The 16,761-nt window shown below is 54.0% G+C and overlaps 2 non-coding genes and 1 pseudogene across 2 annotated transcripts; 2 read left to right on the forward strand and 1 right to left on the reverse strand.

Moving 5' to 3' along the window:
• Positions 1–5,292: 5,292 nt before the first annotated feature.
• On the reverse strand, positions 5,293–5,460 carry LOC126519752 (U2 spliceosomal RNA; annotated as a pseudogene).
• Positions 5,461–13,192: 7,732 nt separating this feature from the next.
• On the forward strand, positions 13,193–15,007 carry LOC126519762 (small subunit ribosomal RNA). Its single transcript, XR_007596662.1, has one exon. It is a non-coding gene; the product is annotated as a small subunit ribosomal RNA (ribosomal RNA).
• Positions 15,008–16,579: 1,572 nt separating this feature from the next.
• Positions 16,580–16,732, forward strand: LOC126519765 (5.8S ribosomal RNA). The gene has a single exon (XR_007596665.1). It is a non-coding gene; the product is annotated as a 5.8S ribosomal RNA (ribosomal RNA).
• The last annotated feature ends 29 nt before the right edge of the window (positions 16,733–16,761 follow it).

Here is a 16,761-nt window from a genome sequence, read left to right on the forward strand (position 1 = left end):
ACTGCCTATCCCTGCTTCAAGCGGTCGCGACGCCCGGCTCGGCCGACCCCCGCATTGTCCGTATTCAAACGGCGCTCGAGGAGATTGCCGGCTTGTCCGAGGTGCATCTCTATCACGTGCCCGGGCACTGTGGGGTTTTCGGAAACGAACTCGCCGGCTTCCTAGCGTCGCGGGCCGCGAGGACCGGGCTGGATCGCAGAGCGCCCATACCTTTAAGATCCATCTGCAATGCGTTCAGGGCCGTACAACGAGGGCGATGGGCACGGTTATGGCGCGAACATCACACAGACACGGCGCTATTTCGCTGGGTGCCGCGCCTAGAGGAGATGCCGTCCTTTTTTCCTCCCCCGCGAGCTTTGGTTACCCTGCTTACGGGGCACGGCCGCTTCCCCTTTTATTTCCATCGGTTCGGCCTCGCCCACGACTCTATGTGCCCATGTGGCACAGAGTGTTTGTCTTTCGAACATTACTTGGGGGAATGTAGGCTCACCGGGCCGTTGGCCGCCTCTCTTGAGCCGCAGAGCTCTTTGACACGACTGGACCTGCCTGTGCTTCTGCGCTCCAGTCGTAATAGAGCGATTTTGGTCCAAATCGTACGGGTTATTAGCGAACATCTGCCCGACTACGTCCGATGACGACTTCACACAGACGCGCTCATTTATAATCGCGGTTGACCGCATACCGTTTGCGCGCCGGCCATGGCCGGGTGGGCTCGAGCGGTGCCTCCGGGGAGGCGTCCGGCGCCTCGCTGACGACCTCTGCAGGGGCGCGAGTAGGGCCAGCCGGCCGCAAATGGTCCGCGGGGCCATCGAGATCCATGAGGAGGCCCCCCCGCGGCCCCCATCCACCCGCAATGTCAGAAACGTACGCTTTTCGAGCATTTTCAGCCTTAAGCGCGGGCGTTCGGCGCTCTCCGTGGCCGCCCCGGCTGACGTGGTTGCGGACTTTGCCGCGCGCCGGCGCCGACAGACTTCCACCGGAATGCATACAATTTCAGCCACAATCCCGTGGCTTCAGTTTTAGTCCCCGCGTGGCTTAAGCGCCGAGCATTTTTACTCGCTACCTGGCTTAAGCGCCGAGCATTTTTATCGCGCTACCTGGCTTAAGCGCCGAGCATTTTCAGCCTAAAGCGCGGGCGTTCGGCGCTCTCCGTGGCCGCCCCGGCTGACGTGGTTGCGGACTTTGCCGCGCGCCGGCGCCGACAGACTTCCACCGGAATGCATACAATTTCAGCCACAATCCCGTGGCTTCAGTTTTAGTCCCCGCGTGGCTTAAGCGCCGAGCATTTTTACTCGCTACCTGGCTTAAGCGCCGAGCATTTTTATCGCGCTACCTGGCTTAAGCGCCGAGCATTTTCAGCCTTAAGCGCGGGCGTTCGGCGCTCTCCGTGGCCGCCCCGGCTGACGTGGTTGCGGACTTTGCCGCGCGCAGCTTGAGCGGCGAGCATTTTCAGTCGCCATATGTGGCTTAAGCGCGGGCGGGGTGTGGCCGCCCCGGCTGACGTGGTAGCGGACTTGGCGTAATGTTGCCCGTTGTTTCACAGGAAACGGGCACCGCGAATTTCATGCTTTCTTTCCAGCTTGGAACGTTTGGCTTTGTGTGCGGGTGCTGCATTTAAGGAGCTGTGTATAACTTTATAGAGCGTCTCAAGAAAAACAATTTGTTTGAAGCTTCACACGTGAGAGGAGCGGCTTCTGAGTACGAGGCGGTTTTCCTTTTTTTTTCTGCCGATAATTGTACTCATCTGCCACGTCTCTCACCACGATATGATATTTTTTGGGGGGGTTTCTCCTTTGATCCTCAAGTGAACGGACTGTCCAGTACTGATGCCATTTACAAAAATCCAAAACAGCAGAGGCCCGCACCTGCTCAATCAACGCCAACTCAATTTAAGGAAGGGCTGTTCAAAAGCTGATCGAAACCATCCAGTTTGGGAAAACCTATTTTATGCAGTAGTTTTTATTATTATTTTTTTTTATTGTGAGAGACGTGAAATCCACACCACGAAATGAACGTCCCTTTGTTACCCTTTTGTTACCGCGGCTTCGAAACCGTGCGTAATACCAATTGTGTCCTGGTTGGCCGTTTGTCAGCACTTTGTGTTCTTCTAGAAAATCAACTACTAGTTCATAAATTACGTGCGCGAAATTTTCCTCCGTGTGCACCACCAAAATACTTAAAGAAGAGAGAATGCGTCCGGGGCCTTGGGATTTCGAAAATGCCGTGCTCTGAAATTTTCACATCCGCCATTGGAAAGATAATTATTATCCGTCGTAAAAAAAAAAAAGAAAAAAAAAGAAAGAAATCACATTTGAAATTATCATTGAAAGTGGCCACGTTTTTCGGGGCATGTCTTGATGAAATAATTTCAGTTCAGTTCAGCATGATTGGATTTCATCTTTTCCAGTATTCTCAGTACTCTCGTTGTAGTACCAATTGCCGGCAGATATTTTTTTTTAGTTGTTTAGAGTTATACATTCCTGAACGATGTTTTTCTTTTCCTCAAAGCTAGCCATAGAACCAGCGCTTTCTAAAAAATCATGACAATAAGAATCCAGCATATCGGTTCATCTTTGGCGCGATTAAAGTTCGGGAACTGGCGATTTTTTATTGCCGTGATCAAGAAGGTTAACACCAGATAAGGCGTGATATTTCAGCATACCAGTCACGATATCTAATCGAATCTAAGATTGAAATGGCGTTCTGAATTCTTTCGGTTCCAGATAGAAAAAAACAGAAAAAAAAGAAAGGATGTGATTGAGTGCCATTCAAATCTGAAGACCGCGTGGAGAAAGTGTTCCGGTTTACATTCGGCAAATCAAAATGAACGGCTAAAATTAATCTGTCGTCTGGTTTCATGCGCGAGATCACGTAAAAGGCAGCCATTCTTCTTAACATGGTTTCTCTCTTTTGCTCTCTCATTCGCGCACGGAAATTTCTTCGTACGGGAATTTTATGAAGCGAAGGCGGCTGCAGACCATTTTCTTTGTTTAGTTCATGTTCGTAGGCGCAAATTACTAACCTAACACTTGGAGCAACATTTCCACTACTCTAGAGGGGCATGAACTGTAGACAGTGCACGCTTTCTCATTTATCCAATCGCTCGCAAACACATTGCATTGCTAGTCTACAGTGGCAATACAAAGTGACGTTTCACCATGCACGTCGAAGTTCATTACCAGTACCGCGCCAGCGTCGACCGGCCGGCGAAGCGACGAGCTCAGCAGCGCATGCGCAAGGCCCGACACCACCCCAACCGAGCTTCCCTGCTTATCGGAGAGAGCAAGTGCGCGTGAACACGGGCGCGTCTGAGTATCTGGATTAAAAAAAAAAAAAGAAAGGGTTTCCGAGATATTGACAAAGACAAGTGGTCGCCGTCGCTCTGAATCTTATCGTATTATAAAAAACGTGGGATGGCGGCGCTTCCTCGAGGGTCAGAAAGTACAATCGTCGAACTAGGTGGCAAGTGGAGTACATCCTTCTTCTTGGAACGGTTTGCAATTAACTGCTTGAATGTGCCGAACACGCGTCGCGGGTCGCGTATAGAGCCAACCGTCGGCAAGCACGCGTCTAGCGTAGCAGCAGAACCGGTCGCGGTTGCGATAACCCATCGTTGGCAGCGAAAAAGAAAAACACCCACATGCAGTTTGTAGCAACAACCAATGTGGTTTTAAATATAGCTTCACTGGTCACAGTAGAAGGGCACCGAAACTTTATCATGACGCACACCGCTGTAGTCCACAAAGAACAAAGCGCACAAAATAGATATGATACAGCCGCACCGCATTATTTCGTGTTTTCACTATTTCATTACTTTCGTGTGCATGCGCGCTAGGGCCACGCAGGCCAGGAGTAAAAGGCAAGAAAAAAAAAATGGTACGCAATCCTCAGCTTTGACTTGACTGCTGTGGCACTCGCATCTGTGTTCTTTACCTTAGGCGAACGCAATTCGCAAACTGAACTGGAATTTCCAATAATGGAAATTCCTATTGGGCGATTTGGTTGTATGTTCGGCTAATATTTGCGTTTTTCGCCCGAGCAAGCGCTTCACTGCACTACACTTTGCCCCTTCAACGCGGCTTCACTGCACTGCAGGCGTGTTCTGCGTTAGGCCGAACCTGCAGGCAAAAAGCCTGGGCGCCGCCATCTTGTTGCGAGCGGCGCCGGGGACACAATCGCGCCTAGCTCATTGAGTTTTCCCCCAAAACCGAAAAAAATTTGACTTGATTAAACGAGAAAGATGCCACGAGTGGCCCAACAAAAAGCTTTAAGGATTACCGAAGGGTAACTGAGGGCGACGCAACGGGCTCTGTAGCGTCACGTGGGGATCGGAATAGAGCAGATTGGGGGGTGTGAGAACAAACGTTAGTTAATGACACCACAGTTTAAACCAAGAAAAACAAATGGGCATGCGCAGGGCATGCAATGTGGGGGGAAGATAACCGATGGTCATTAAGGGTTACAGACTGAATTCCAAGAGGAGGGAAGCGTAGCAGGGGGTGGCAGAAAGTTAGGAGGGCAGATTAGATTAGGGACTACATGGCGACAATCAGCACGTGACCGGGGTACTTGGAGGATCATGGGAGATGCCTTTGCCCTGCAGTGGGCGTAGCCAGGATGATGATGATGTTGATGATGAAAAGGTAGCAGCAACAGGTCTTCGTAGCATACAGGTTAGAAAGATGAGGCACCTTTGAACCCTTGAATATGTTTCGCCACACTTGGGCATACGACAAGTTTGTTTTCGAGACGCTCGGTCCCACTGCTGCGAAAATGTGCACACAAAGGCTGCACAGTAGTTGCCAGAAATCGGGCACTCTATTTTTCTTTCATAGGGAATCTTTTTTCCACTTGGGCAGCGGATTTCGGCAGGGCGAGCTTGCGTGGGCGCGGTGGTTTACGGATCCAAGCGATAGGGAACTCCAAAATGCAGTGTTGGCTTTGAGTGGGATTCATATTGATCGCAAACCCCACGGCTAATCCTACCCCCCTCCCCCCAAGTGGCTCTTTACAGGAGACAATCGTTCAGAGACATTGGATAAATAGGAATTCTGGTTCTTTCTTTTGCATTCATTTATTTTTCTCGAAGCCCATAACTAGAAATTTGCTGGAGCGGCTGTGCCATTTGCGACGCAGCAAGTGCGACGCTACACACAGATGGAGCGACAGTTTAATTACTCTCGTGGTCCGCGAACCGGCATCGTTGCGTATAGTATAGGAATGGTGCGTGTCAAGCCAGTGCTCGCTTCGAGATTGTGCTCTTCATTTTGATTGAATGAAGTCTCACCTAAGTGAGCGGGGTCCGATCCCGGAGGTAGTGCAATACCGGGCCGACCTGCGGCGGAGGTGAAGCAGGCTTCAAGCACTCCGCCAACTTCCAAAAATAGGTTTAATATCGTGGGTTCATATAGAACCCGTATCAGATATTAAGCTGATAAGAACAGAGGTTTTTGAAAAAATGCTTGTTACATTTTCCCAATGAAGGACGGTTTCATTGATGTGAATTTACTAGAGTTTGGTGTATAGTTTTTGGGCAGGCATGGAGGTGTGTGTTTGTTTAGTGTTTGTTGGGTATTTTGGGAGTTTTTGTGCTGGCATAGAAGTGTGTGTTGGTGTAGTGTGTGTCTACCTAGTGCTGTTCTTCACTTTGCTGCGATGTGCGCTGCATAGATGTCTCGTGATGCAGCGATTGTCTCGCTCACGGCGAGTTTCCTGAACAGCCGCAGGTATTTGCGGCTGCAGAAGCGGCGCATGATCCGGTCGTTTCGGGGATCCCACGATCCAAGTGCTCCGACGATGATGGCCTCCACGGTCACTTTCTGGAATTTCCGCAGCAGGTACTCCCGGACTGGCTGGTACTTCTCCTCCTTCCCCTGGCGGGCCGCGTTCAGGGCTGCAGGCCGGTTCTCGAACGGGCAGGTTACATCGATGATGATCGCCTCCTCGCCCCTGCAAAGCACAAGGTCAGGACGGAGATTAGTATTACCTACTGGTCGATTCTCGTGGGTGACAGTCAACTTGGCGGAGGCAGCGGCTTTCACTCGGTTCACGATCTGGTTGTGGCGGTTGGTGTATGCTTGACTGTGAGTCATGCAGTGACACAGGACATGTGGCAGGGTCTCTGGTTGACCGCCACAAATCCCACACCGTTGGTCCACGGCCGTAGCCCATGGCCTCGCTGCGTTCAGGGGAACGACGTTGAGTCGGGCCCGGTGAACGAAACGCCAGTCGGCAAACCTCGTGAATTGGCCGGTACGTACAAAGTGGGAACTGCTCCGGTCGGCGGCAACGCACTCCATCACTTTCCCCTGACTGGGTTTTTGGTGGAGATCGTGATCTCGTGCGTTTGCCAGTGCCGTCCTGAGTGTCTTCACCACCTTAGTACGCTTCCTCGGGCCAAGTGTTATGTCACCCCTGGAGATACGGGGGCCGTCTTGTTCGAATTCCCAGGTGACACCAAGACGCCGAGAAGCCTTGCGGGCCTCTGTCCACACGGACTGGAGCTGCGTCGCCGTGGCCCGGAAGTCACCCTCAGTCTCGCCGCTCAGGTAGGCGTCCATGTCACCCGGTTCTGCAATGCGCCTCAACCTTTTGCATGTCACGACGGTCAGCGCCTGCAGTGCCAGGTCCTGGACTTCAGTGTCTGCAGAGGAAAGAAGTTTGAAAGCATTGTCAATTCTGCAGATGTCACTGACTTCTGCCGCCACAGGAATGCCAATGGCACCCGCTGCGGAGCTACCGTATAGGTAGTCGTTAGCAGCGTTGGCAGGCAGGTAGAGGGTCCGCTTGATGAGTGGGCGAAGCGTTGTGTCCAGGCGAGACCACTCTGCCTTACCAAGGGAGCCACACCTCATGGCAAAGTTGAGCGCCGGAAATACAATTGTTTTAACGGCGTCCAATCTCTGCCACGGGGCGAGCATCGAGGTAAGCAGGCGGCGACCCACGTTGATGGCTTCGTCCACGGTTGCCTGGTCCGGTAGTACCGAGAACCCGACTGGTCGCCCGAGGAAGGTGTGTGCCTCGAAGTCACTGATTGATGGGATTGGGGTGCCGTAGACCGTGAAGGTCGTAGGTCTTGTCCCCACGGGTGTCTTTCCGGAGAGGTGCAGTGACTTGCACTTCGCGGGGTTCAGACGTAGCCCGAGCTGGCTCGACAGGGTTGCCACTACGTTAATGCGGCTCTGTAGTGTACCTGGCTCGTCAGCTAGCGGCGTTAGATCGTCGGCGTAGGCAAGCACATTGTGCTGCCTGTCGCCTCCCTGAAGCGCACGCACGACTGGGTCGAGCACCAGGTTGAACAGGAGGCCACTCAGTGGGCAACCCTGACGTATGCCGGCAGAGATTTCTATCGGTGAGGTGATCCCGGCTTCTGCGATGACGCTGGTCCTGTTGTCTCTGTAAATATCAGCAATAATAGCACAGAAGTTATCACCCGCACCAGCGCCATGCAGTGCATCAATGAGGGCGTTGTGGGGAACAGATCCAAACGCGTTGGCGAAGTCGAGGAATGCCGCGCACAGGTCCCCACGGCCAGCTCTCGCCGCGTCCAGGCGCTCCTGCAGTACGAAGTTGTGTTCGTACACACCATCATACGGCAGGAACCCCTTCTGACAACGGGAGAGCACTTCTCGGGAGGCGATCCATTCCTGTAAGCGAGCCGCCAAGCAGCCCGCGTACAGTTTCGAAATCGTGCTCCCAAGGGTAATGGGGCGCCAGTTCGCAGCATCCCCGAGGTCTCCCTTCTTGTGGATGAGTACAGTCCGTGACTCTTTCCAGGCAGCAGGTACCCTCTGGTATTTCAGGCACACGTTGAACACTGCGGTGAGAAAAAGAGCTTCGGGATCAGTGGAGCGCCAGTGTTGGTAGGTGAGGCGGTCACTTCCGGGGGCGGTGTTCTCGCTCTTGCGAAGACGGGAAACTACCTCGCCGTCAGTGAACTGCGCAAGGCTGACTTCAGCCATGTCGCTTCGCTTCACCTTGCTGAGAAGCAGAGCGGTGTCGGCTTCACGCGGCCCCCAAGCCTCGCTGAAGTGTTCCTCCAGCTCGTCAAGAGGGATCGGGCAGAGTTGGGACTCACCCTCCACGATCAGCCTCACTGCACGTCGGCGATTGCGTCGGTACAGTGTCTGAATCTGCTGAGCATTCTCAGGATTCAGATGGCGGCGCGGCTTCCTGTTAGCGGAAGCTACAGGAAGCTTTACCGCCTCGCATACTACCTGTATGGCGTCGTCCAGGATTCCGGTGAACTGCTCCCATCCAGCGTCCGATATTGGCTCGCGTTGCAGCTGCCTCAGCTGTTGGGCGTGCTTGGCTAGCACGCCGTCATCCTCGATCGGGCCTGCAAGAGAAATTGGGTCAATTTCCTGGGAGGCGTCGTCGTTCTCGGTGGCTGCCGGCGACAGCAGTGCACCAGGAGAAGGGGTGGCCGCGCTGCTCGTCGTGCTATCATGTGCTGCCTCATTGTTGTCGTATGCCTGCTGAGAGGGGGGAGAGGAGGTCAGCGCCGGAGCAGGTTCGATGCTTTCGTCTGAAAAAGAGGGAGATGCCTCTATCGTCAAGGTCGATGGGGAGGGCATAGCCGAGGGGCTGCTGCTTGCTGAAGCAGCTGGCCTCGGTGCAGGTGTGGTCTCCCTTGAGGGGACCGGAGTCGGTGTCGTCTCTAGAAGTGGAGCGTCAGTGTTAGAATCGCTGCCTGTTACCGAAGTCGGCCGGGCTGTGGATGAGGCTTGCCGCGCTGCCGCTCTTTTCCTGTGTGCCTGCTGGTGATTATCGAGACCCTTCCTGGAAGGAAAGGAAGAGGGGCACTCAGTGCATTTGTGCGGGTGTTGAATCCGCGTTGCGAGGTCGTGCTGGCCGCCAGCGAGGCATCCATGCGAAGTCGGCCGGGATCCCAGCATCTTTCTGCAAAGAGTGCAAAAATGTGTGGTTGTTAGGATCCTGGTGCCATGTTGTTGCTCGAGGTGCCGCTGAAGGGATTGCCGTCGAGATGTCCAGACTGCTGGTGAGTAGCTCGTTGAGCAGCCTTCCTCTGTACATCTGAAGCAACTGGGGAGAGGAAAAAACAGTATTAGTTCCTGCTCGTGGCGTATCGGCTGTGCGCCGGGACTGGCGTGGTTGAAATCAGGTTGCGGCCGTCTAGCGGGCGGCGAGCGAACTGGGATCCGGCTTGGTGGTCTGGCGTCTGGGGGGCTGAGAGGTGGCGCCATCTCGTTCGACAGCGGGGAAGTAAAAAGAAGAAAGGCGTAAAGACAGAAGGCTTTAGTGCATACAAGAGTTTACGTACAGAATCAAGGACGCTAGTAGAAAAAAAAAATGACAGATGAACCGCGGCGTGAAAAAGCAGGAGAGAAAAAAAAAAGCAAGCGGAGTGGACAAGCAGGCTTGTGAGCCGCTCGTGGGCGTATAGCTCACGGAAGCCTACTTGGGGCCCGAATGTTCACTACATGCAAGAACGTGTACCTAAAGCGAGAGAAAAAAAACATATCTTACCAGTGGGCCTGTGAACCGCACGTGAGCTTATTGCTCACCGCGGCCCACGTGGAACCAACGGATATGCTACATGCAAAAGCGTGCACACAAAGACATGGTCAAGGGCTCGCGGCGCTGGGGCCGCCGAGCGAGAGAAAAAAAAGGGAACTACGACTGTTCTAGGAGTTAGGGCATGCAGAAAACGTTAAGTTTACAAACGAACGAGAGAGAGAGAAAAAAAAATACAAGAACTACAGAGAAAAGGCGAGAAAACGTCAAAGAAAGCAAGCAGTGAATCAGGCAATGTTGACACTTACTTAAGCAGCAGGCAGCAAATCCTTCCAATGGTCCGGGGTTTCCATGGGCAGCAGGGATGTCCGAGTACGAGAGTTTTACCGCTTCAAAACCAAAGCGTACTACACTTTGATCTTAGCCAAAAAGCCGAGAAGCGATGTCCTTCACTTCACTTCATTGTACTACTGCCTTCTGGGCGCCCTGCCGACATTGGTAACCTCAGCAACAGCGTCGGCAATATTATAAAATTCAGCCTGTCTAGAGACTCAACGCTCCCTATCTCACGGATGAACGCGCAACGCCTCAGTCTTTCGCTGTTAACGAAACGCTGTCGCGTAGAAACGAGACCCGAGTGCAAGCTTGCTTGTAACGCGAAACCAACGAAGGCAACCTCGTAGAAAACGGAACAGGCGAGCGGAAAACGCGCGCAAGGGGAATGCTTACTTCCGTCTCAATGCGACCGCTCAAGGTGACCCTTCTTTGAGGGTTTCGTTTCAAGCCCGCGCGCAATTGTAATATACTACGCGCCTTTCCTTCATTTCTTTTTATTTACCGCAAGGCCCACTCAAAATTTTGATACGGCACAGGCCGGGACGGATCGCAACGTGTCGAATCGACCGGTACAATTAGGTAGCATGCCCCATGTACGAAGAAGAGCAACATAGAAGTGAATGAAAAAATAAATATAGAAAACGCTGCACACTCCTTCCAACCGGAAACATAGAGGGGAGAAAGATTGCCATCTGAAACACAGGCATTGCAAAAAAAAAAAAGTGCTACCTCATCATCTTACCATTACCGTGTGTGTGTATGTATATATGCATGTGTGCGTGCGTGTGTGTTTGTGTATTTATATATATATATATATATATATATATATATATATATATATATATATATATATATATATATATATATATATATACGCACGCATGCTAGCATACCTTAAACGCAGCTGGAAAGCTCAGCCTTGCACAAGAACCACCCCCTTTCGCAAACCCCTTTGAAACACGAGTACAGCGAGGTCGTTCGAAACTGGCGCGAAAACGCATTGGCGCCATCTGTGTACGGAACTAGGAAAACCTGTGGACTTTGCTTACAGAAAGAAAGGTAGATGGCGCGAGCTAACGCTCCATTGCAAACTAAGAACGAGAGCCAGTGAATAATGGCAGAAACGTCTTGGGAAGAGAAAAAAAAAAACACGCAAAGGTTGTTGGCTTGTGCCAGCACTCTATGTTACAGCGAGTAAAGAACATAGCATCTTCTACAACAGCAGCTACAAAAGAAGAAGAACGTGAGAGAGGGAGAGACACAGGCGTGTTTCTTTGGAATGCAGAGCATGCAGCACACACTATAAAGTGCCAAAGAGACGGGGAAAGCAGATGGCGCGAAGGTGTATGTCCTTGTAATTTCTAAATTACATGTACCGAAGTCCACCTTCTCTCATCAGGTTGCTCCCGCCTCCAGTTGCATTTAAAGTAAAATTACAGTCGCCTCAAAGGCAGAGTGAGAGAGAGAATAAGTACGCTTGCTTCGCGCAGCTGAAGCCGTTCAAATTTTACAGCAAGAGCACTCCCGAAAGCACAAAATCCGCTGCCGCCTGGGCGCAATGCGCTCGCTTCAGTAAATTGCCGTGCTGGCCTCGGGAACCAAGAGGTGTCGTGCGGCAGACAGCTGCATTGTAGCACACCGGAAACCGTGCAGACGTAAGCGATCGCCTCGACATCGCTGCGAGCGCTCGAAGAGACAAAGTCCCAAACCACGTGTGCCGGGGCGGTGCGAGCGCGACGCCTTTGACGCAACTTTTGCGTACAAGCCGCCGCACGGCCACGACGGAGCCGGTGTCACCCTGCAGACGGCTGCACTATAGCACGCCGGGAACCGGCAAAGAACCGCTCAGAAGTCGTCTTTGGCCGCGGCGTTGCCGCGAGCACGCGAAGAGACAGAGTCCGAAACGACGTCAGCCGGGGCGTCGAGCGCGCCGCCCGCACTTTTCGCACTCGTGCTCGGAAATGGCGAAGGGGCCGCACTAGCGTGCCTTGAATCGGTAAGCGGCGGCACCGCGGCGACCGCGAGAGCTCGAATCGGCCGTGCGAAAGCCAAATATTGGCGCTCGGCTCGGCGCAGTACGCCGCCGCGTCGCACGAGTACGGCCCCATGGAGGTCTGGGCACTTATCGCTGCTACTGTAAGGGGCCGTACGGCCCCGGCCGACATTGTACCGTAGTGCGATTTTCGGCTTGCGCGTGCTCGTGGGGGTGTCCGCGCACCGTTCCGCAGTCGGTAATCGTGCCCACGACTACGCGAGCGCTGGAAGAGACAAAGTCCGAAACCGCGTGTGCCGGGGCGGTGCGAGCGCGACGCCTTTGACGCAACTTTTGCGTACAAGCCGCCGCACGGCCACGACGGAGCCGGTGTCACCCTGCAGAGGGCTGCACTATAGCACCCCGGCAACCGGCAAAGAACCGCGCAGACTTCGTCGTTGGCCGCGGCGTTGCCGGGACCACGCGAAGAGACGGAGTCCGAAACGACGTCAGCCGGGGCGTCGAGCGCGCCGCCCGCACTGTTCGCACTCGTGCTCGGAAATGGCGAAGGGGCCGCGCTAGCGTGCCTCGAATCAATCGGCCGGGGGCCCCGTAGGGCGACAGAAAGGCGATTGTTCAGGAAACCGTACTGGCCATTGGCGAGAAATTGCCGTTCGCGCATTCGGTGGACGCGCTGCGCTTTCACGACTTCGGCATTGTGCTGCCGACGTAAGCTTTCAATCTTGCTCGCGGCGTTACGAGGCGGCACGATTTTCGCCAAACGCTCGTCGAAAGTGGCACGAGTACGGCCCCATGGAGGTCTGGGTACTTATCGCTGCTATTATATGGGGGTCCCAGAGAGCAGTCGCCCCCAAAGCGACCTGGGTGTTTGATATGCGGCGGGCTTCGTGCCCGTCAAGCGTGTCCCCGGTATCGCTCCCGTGGATCCCACAGCTGACGTCTGCAGCCTCATCCGCTTGATGCGTTAGGGGCTGGTTGTCGGACGACGCTTTTTCCACGATATCGAAGTGTGTTCCGCATCGTCCTCGGACGAGTCAAATACGAAAGCGCCGAAGGCGCGGGCGTGACCCGTCGCCTAGCGGCTTTGCCGTCTCGGCTACGTTGCAAGTGTCGGTCGGTCCACCAGTGCTGCGGGATCGAGAGAAACCGCAAGCCGCGATCGAGTCGACACAACCGGTCTATCGAGAATGTTGCGTGCTTCTTGCCGCGTGGCGATACCCGGCCCTGCGGGGAGGGTGTCGTAGCGAGCTCGAACGCCGTCGTCTCGGACTGTGCAAAGTGCTACCCTTTGCGAGAACGAAGCGTGTTGGGGCGCCTGAAGGTGGCCTCGGCATCGCAAAAACGGCGTCCGGCCTGCTTGAAAGGCTGGACGCGCAGTTGAACGATTACCTGGTTGATCCTGCCAGTAATCATATGCTTGTCTCAAAGATTAAGCCATGCATGTCTAAGTACATGCCGAAATAAGGCGAAACCGCGAATGGCTCATTAAATCAGTTATGGTTCCTTAGATCGTTTCTTCCTACTTGGATAACTGTGGCAATTCTAGAGCTAATACATGCAGTGAGCCTGAAGCCCTTTGGGCGACGGGTGCTTTTATTAGACCAAGATCGATCGGGTTTCGGCCCGTATTGTGTGGTGACTCTGGATAACTTTGTGCTGATCGCATGGCCACGAGCCGGCGACGTTTCTTTCAAGTGTCTGCCTTATCAACTTTCGATGGTAGGTTACTTGCTTACCATGGTTGTTACGGGTAACGGAGAATCAGGGTTCGATTCCGGAGAGGGAGCCTGAGAAACGGCTACCACATCCAAGGAAGGCAGCAGGCGCGCAAATTACCCACTCCCGGCACGGGGAGGTAGTGACGAAAAATAACAATACGGGACTCTTTTGAGGCCCCGTAATTGAAATGAGTACACTCTAAATCCTTTAACGAGGATCAATTGGAGGGCAAGTCTGGTGCCAGCAGCCGCGGTAATTCCAGCTCCAATAGCGTATACTAAAGCTGCTGCGGTTAAAAAGCTCGTAGTTGGATCTCAGTTCCAGACGAGTAGTGCATCTACCCGATGCGACGGCTCGGACTGAACATCATGCCGGTCCTTTCTTGGTGCACTTCATTGTGTGCCTCGAGAAGGCCGGTGCTTTTACTTTGAAAAAATTAGAGTGCTCAACGCAGGCGAGTCGCCTGAATAAACTTGCATGGAATAATAGAACAAGACCTCGTTTCTGTTCTGTTGGTTTTTGGAATACGAGGTAATGATTAAGAGGGACAGACGGGGGCATTCGTATTGCGGCGCTAGAGGTGAAATTCTTGGACCGTCGCAAGACGAACTACTGCGAAAGCATTTGCCAAGAATGTTTTCTTTGATCAAGAACGAAAGTCAGAGGTTCGAAGGCGATCAGATACCGCCCTAGTTCTGACCATAAACGATGCCAACCAGCGATCCGCCTGAGTTACTCAAATGACTCGGCGGGCAGCTTCCGGGAAACCAAAGTGTTTGGGTTCCGGGGGAAGTATGGTTGCAAAGCTGAAACTTAAAGGAATTGACGGAAGGGCACCACCAGGAGTGGAGCCTGCGGCTTGATTTGACTCAACACGGGAAAACTTACCCGGCCCGGACACTGGGAGGATTGACAGATTGAGAGCTCTTTCTTGATTCGGTGGATGGTGGTGCATGGCCGTTCTTAGTTGGTGGAGCGATTTGTCTGGTTAATTCCGATAACGAACGAGACTCTAGCCTATTAAATAGGTGCGGGGTTCCCAGCACCTTACAACCTTCTTAGAGGGACAAGCGGCTCCTAGCCGCACGAAACAGAGCAATAACAGGTCTGTGATGCCCTTAGATGTCCGGGGCCGCACGCGCGCTACACTGAAGGAAGCAGCGTGTCTTTATCCCTGTCTGAAAAGACTGGGTAACCCGTGGAACTTCTTTCGTGATTGGGATAGGGGCTTGCAATTGTTCCCCTTGAACGAGGAATTCCCAGTAAGCGCGAGTCATAAGCTCGCGTTGATTACGTCCCTGCCCTTTGTACACACCGCCCGTCGCTACTACCGATTGAATGATTTAGTGAGGTCTTCGGACCGATGTCCGGCGCGGCCTTTCGGTTGCGCCGGTCTGTTGGAAAGATGACCAAACTTGATCATTTAGAGGAAGTAAAAGTCGTAACAAGGTTTCCGTAGGTGAACCTGCGGAAGGATCATTACCGGATTGTAAAGGGTGGCGAGCGCCATTGTTTCTACCCCGTGTGGGTGAAGCAGCTCGCTGCGCCCGACGCTTTCCGCCGCTGGCCCCGCTTGGACGCGGGGACGGCTATACCCGAACATGCCGGGGACTGCCTGAATTTTGAGGGGCGCCCCGTGCCAAATTTGTTGCGCCCAGTGGACGCCGGCTGCAACCTTGGACGGTTGGCTGGGCCGCGCCCGCGGGTAGAAACGGCGTAACGCACACTGGGTGGGCTTTCTGTCCGCTTTGGCGCTCTTGCGCGGAATGGGAGTAAGACGACCCGACCTGCTGCTTTGCCCAGTACGAGGGGAACGGCGAAGCGTGCGGTCGGTCAAGGAACTGACGGTCGAGAGCTAATGCCGCTGCCGCTTAGTACACACGGAACCGGGGTGCGAGCGCTCTCCCGTCCTCCGCGGCAAACGCTGCCGAGTCTGAAAAGGCTGGCGGCTGCCGGTCGCTTCCTGCGGCGAGTATGGAGTAACGACCCGACTTTGTTGCCGCCCAAGTACTAAAGGAACGGTGTGGCGCTCGGTCGGTCATGGAACTGTCGGTATGAGGGTGCGGCTGCCAAGTACGGAGGGAACCGTGGCCTAAAGTGCTCTCCCGTCCTCCGCGGCAAATGCCACCGAGTCCGAAAGGGCCGGAGGCTGCCGGTCGGCTCCTGCTCGTGACGCGCGAGGTGTCGAGATCGCGGTTTAATGCGACGACGTCTGCAGGCTATTCGCCCGCCGCCGAGGGAAAGGCGGCGTTGCTGCGAAGTACCGAAGGAAACGCGGCTTTGCTACGTCGGAAGCGTTCTGCGGTTAGCGGACTTGTGCGCTTTGGGAAGGCGCCGCACGTCGAAAGAGGAAGTACGGACAGACGAGGGACTGTAGTCCCGGATTCGAACGCACTTGCGGCCAGGCCCTTGCTGGCTTCGTCTTCCGCCTCAAGTAGACTTGTTGTGGCGCCGGCGCAGGGAGCCGTCCCTGGCACTGGCCGAGTGGTTTTGGAGAGCTGCGCGAGTACGCGCGCCGGGCTCTTGTCTTTCGTCTCAAGTAGGCTGTTGGATCAACAGCGGTTATGCTGCGGCGATCTGCCGATGCGAAAGTGTGTGTGTGTTTGAGGCCCTTCTATGAACCTACTGCTGACTGAAGCGAAGCACGTCGATGGGGGTGAAACCCTGCCCGTGGCCGTGTAGCCGTTAAAGACTCCACAGCGGCTTAGCCCTAATCATGGCTCTGTCGCTCTTTGCAATTTTTAGTGGAGCGATGTGAACGTGCACACGAGACACACGGGTCCGGTGGTTGGTTGGCAGGTAAAACCGGCTTCGAGTGCGCGCAAACGGCATAAGGTACCTCGAGGGCAAGCGAGGAAGGCGTGGGCGCAAAACACACGCGCGAGTAGCAGGAGTGGAGTGCCATTAGGCTTTCAGCTGCTGAGACGCGGCCGCCGAAAGAGCGAGACTGGAGGAGCGCACGCCGAAAGGCGCTCTTCGAAACCACACACAGGGAGACGCCACGTGCCTAAAACCCTGGTTGTACTGTACTGAATTGAACAAACTATTTTTCACGACTCTAAGCGGTGGATCACACGGTTCTCGGGTCGATGAAGAACGCAGCCAGCTGCGAGACTTGGTGTGAATTGCAGGACACACTGAGCACTGATTCTTTGAACGCACATTGCGGCCTTGGGTCTTCCCTTGGCTTCGTCTGTCTGAGGGTCGGATCACATATCAAGAGAGACTTCGGCGCA

This window comes from Dermacentor andersoni, chromosome 10 (assembly GCF_023375885.2).
Source record: "Dermacentor andersoni chromosome 10, qqDerAnde1_hic_scaffold, whole genome shotgun sequence".
Lineage (NCBI taxonomy): Eukaryota > Metazoa > Arthropoda > Arachnida > Ixodida > Ixodidae > Dermacentor > Dermacentor andersoni.